Raw genomic sequence first — 2806 nt, forward strand, 5'->3', positions numbered from 1 at the left:
ATTGTGCGCAGATGCTCAGAGAACGCAAAGGAGCAGCAGGACGCACCGGAGGGACGAGGGACAGGGAGGCCCCGGTGGCTCCCTCCTGGGGCGGCCGGGGCCTCGCCCGCAGCGGAAGGCGGGGGTGGGTGGAGGTTGGGGGTGTGCGGGGAGACTTGGGAGGGTTGTGGGGGAGGGGAGCTGTAATTGCGGCGCAGCCCTGGTTCCCACGCTCCTATTGTTGGCGACTTTGTTTCCAATTCCCATCACGTGTGCTAATTAGTTAGAGCTGCTGGCTGGCTGGGAGGCGTGTGGCCGTCCTAAAAGCAGCAAGATCACTTCTGTGGGGAGTCGGGCAGGCTGAAAGCTACACGGGGCTTCTTTCTCCTCTGAGCCTCCTTCTCTGCCTCTCGGGAGGGTGGGAGTGGGAAGGGAAGGGGAAGAAATGTAGATTGTGGGATAAATGCCACTGAGTGGCAATGGCAACCAAGGGCGCGGGGAGTGGGGGGTGGGCTGTAAGGGCGGGAATATTGGAAGAAGCAGGATTAAAAGAGAAATTCTCATTAAAGTTCTAACTTGATTAGGAAATGCCTTACAGAATCCCTTCCACAATTTTGTTCAGTGAGTCTTTTCCAGATGGGATCATTGAGGAGAGGTATTTCATTCAAACAAAACAAAATGTGTTTCCACACTCGGAATAAGGCAAGCACTTGCATCCCTATATATAATGGGAGAGGGGAGGAGGAGAAGAGGGAAATGCAGTGAGTCAGTGCCTCGTGGAAGCCTTTGAGTTTCATGCACTTGGGTGCCAAGCTTTTAGAAGGGGCTCAGGCATTTGTCAGAGACCATTAACAGAGGACCGTAGTCAGCTTGACAAAATACATGGGCCCAATTTTTTTTTTTTTTTTTTTTTACTTACTTTCTCTGTTCTTTGGCTTTTTGTTGGGTTATAAGATTAGTAACGTTTCCATTCTCACAATGGAAGTTCCCACCCTGAAGATACAAGATTATCCATACTTCTCTATGAATAAGAGGAAAGCTGGCTTTCATAAGAACTCATCACATAGCCATGTATGCTGTAGCAAAAGGAAGAAGGTTCTGCCCTTGCCTTGGAAAGCAGCAGAGCCGTGGAGGAAGATCAAGGGTGACTTCATTCATCCAGCAAGGATGTTTCGAGCATCTCCTGTTGCCAGGCACTTGGCAGGAGGCGGAGATGGAGAGATGAAACACCCAGAACCTGTCTTTAAGTCACTTATAAATCTAGTTGAGGAGACAGATAAGTATGTAAACCGATAATTAAAGAGTGACTCAGAAGTGGAGGTCTGCATTGGGAACTGTGAGGGCCAGAGGAGGGGCACCAGAGCCCAGCAGGGGGATTGGGAAGACTTCCTAGAGAAGGAATGATTCATCTGACATTTCAAAGACAAATAACAAGTGGTCAAGGGAGGAAGGGAAAAAGGGCATTCTGGAAACAGGTAACAGGAGGTTCAAAAGGCCTATAGATCTTGATGGAGTATGAGGTGCTTTGCAAACCCGTGTCCTGCATCCCACAACTGTATAACACAGGGATGGAGGGGAAGATCATAAAAAGTCTTGTTGAGGCATTCAGACTTTATCCTAAATGCAAAAAGATTTAAGGAAAAGATGAAGATCATCACATATGTCATTTAGAAAGATAACTCAGGTAGTTTCTCGGAGAATGGATTGAAGGGGCTCAGATTGGAGGCAGGGAGTGGAGGCTGAGAGCTAAGTAAGAGACTGCAATGAGGAACCAGATGGGGAAATGGTCCAGATTCAAGAGCTATTTGGAAGATGAAACCGAAAGAACATGGGGACCAAACATTAGTACTTAGGCACTTAGCAGCAGCAGCAGCAGCTTAGCAGCAGCAGTAAACTGCTAGAAAGAGTCTGGGATAACTCCAGGCTTCTGTCTTCACCTGGAAGAGTGATGGTGGGATTCACTGGGACAGGCAACTTGGAGAACAAAGAACAGGCTTGAAATGGAATGATATGATGGGTTGAGTTGGGGCCATGTTGTCAGTGACTGTGGGGCATCCAAGTAGTGATACCCAAGAGGCAGGTGTGTATATGGCTCTGACATAGAACTTAATTGGGATAAGGTGGGCCTGAGGTGGGAGAGATAGCAATAAGGGACAGGAAGGTCACATTCTGAGTGACTGCCCCTATGCAAGGAATTTCTCCATATGCTGCTCCAAAAGGGACTCGGGAAGACTGAATGATACCACTTAAATGAGATCTCTAAAAGAATCAAATTCAGAAATTCGGAACTTCCCTGGTGGTGCAGTGGCTAACACTCTGTGCTCTCAATGCAGGAGAAGGGGGAAGCAGGGGATGATGGGGGTGGGGAGGGGGGAGGCAGGGTTTGATCCCTGGTAGAACTAGATCTCACATGCTGCAACTGAAAGATCCTGCATGCCACAACTAAGACCTGGAGCAGCTAAATAAATAAGTAATAAAATGTATTTTCAAAAATAATCAAATTCATACAAACAGAAAGTGGATGACAGTTGCCAGAGGATGAGGCAAGGGAAAAAGAGAGACGTTTTAATGGTTACACAGTTTGAGGTTTGAAAAAAAGACTAGAGATCCATTAGGCAACAATGTGGATATATTTACCACTGCCGAGCAGTACATTTAAAAATGGTTAAGATGGTAAATTTTATCACTATAATTTAAAAAGGCAGTGGCTTTTGGAGCAGTCTTTGGAGAGGAGGTAAGAACCCTACCATCACCCTCTGGACAATACAAGGATGAAATTTGACCTTTGGCTAAGATGCTCTCACCCATTATTGATGGGAAGGTTAGT

This window comes from Bison bison, unplaced genomic scaffold, assembly GCF_000754665.1.
Source record: "Bison bison bison isolate TAMUID 2011002044 unplaced genomic scaffold, Bison_UMD1.0 scf7180017864491, whole genome shotgun sequence".
In the NCBI taxonomy this organism is placed as follows: Eukaryota; Metazoa; Chordata; class Mammalia; order Artiodactyla; family Bovidae; genus Bison; species Bison bison.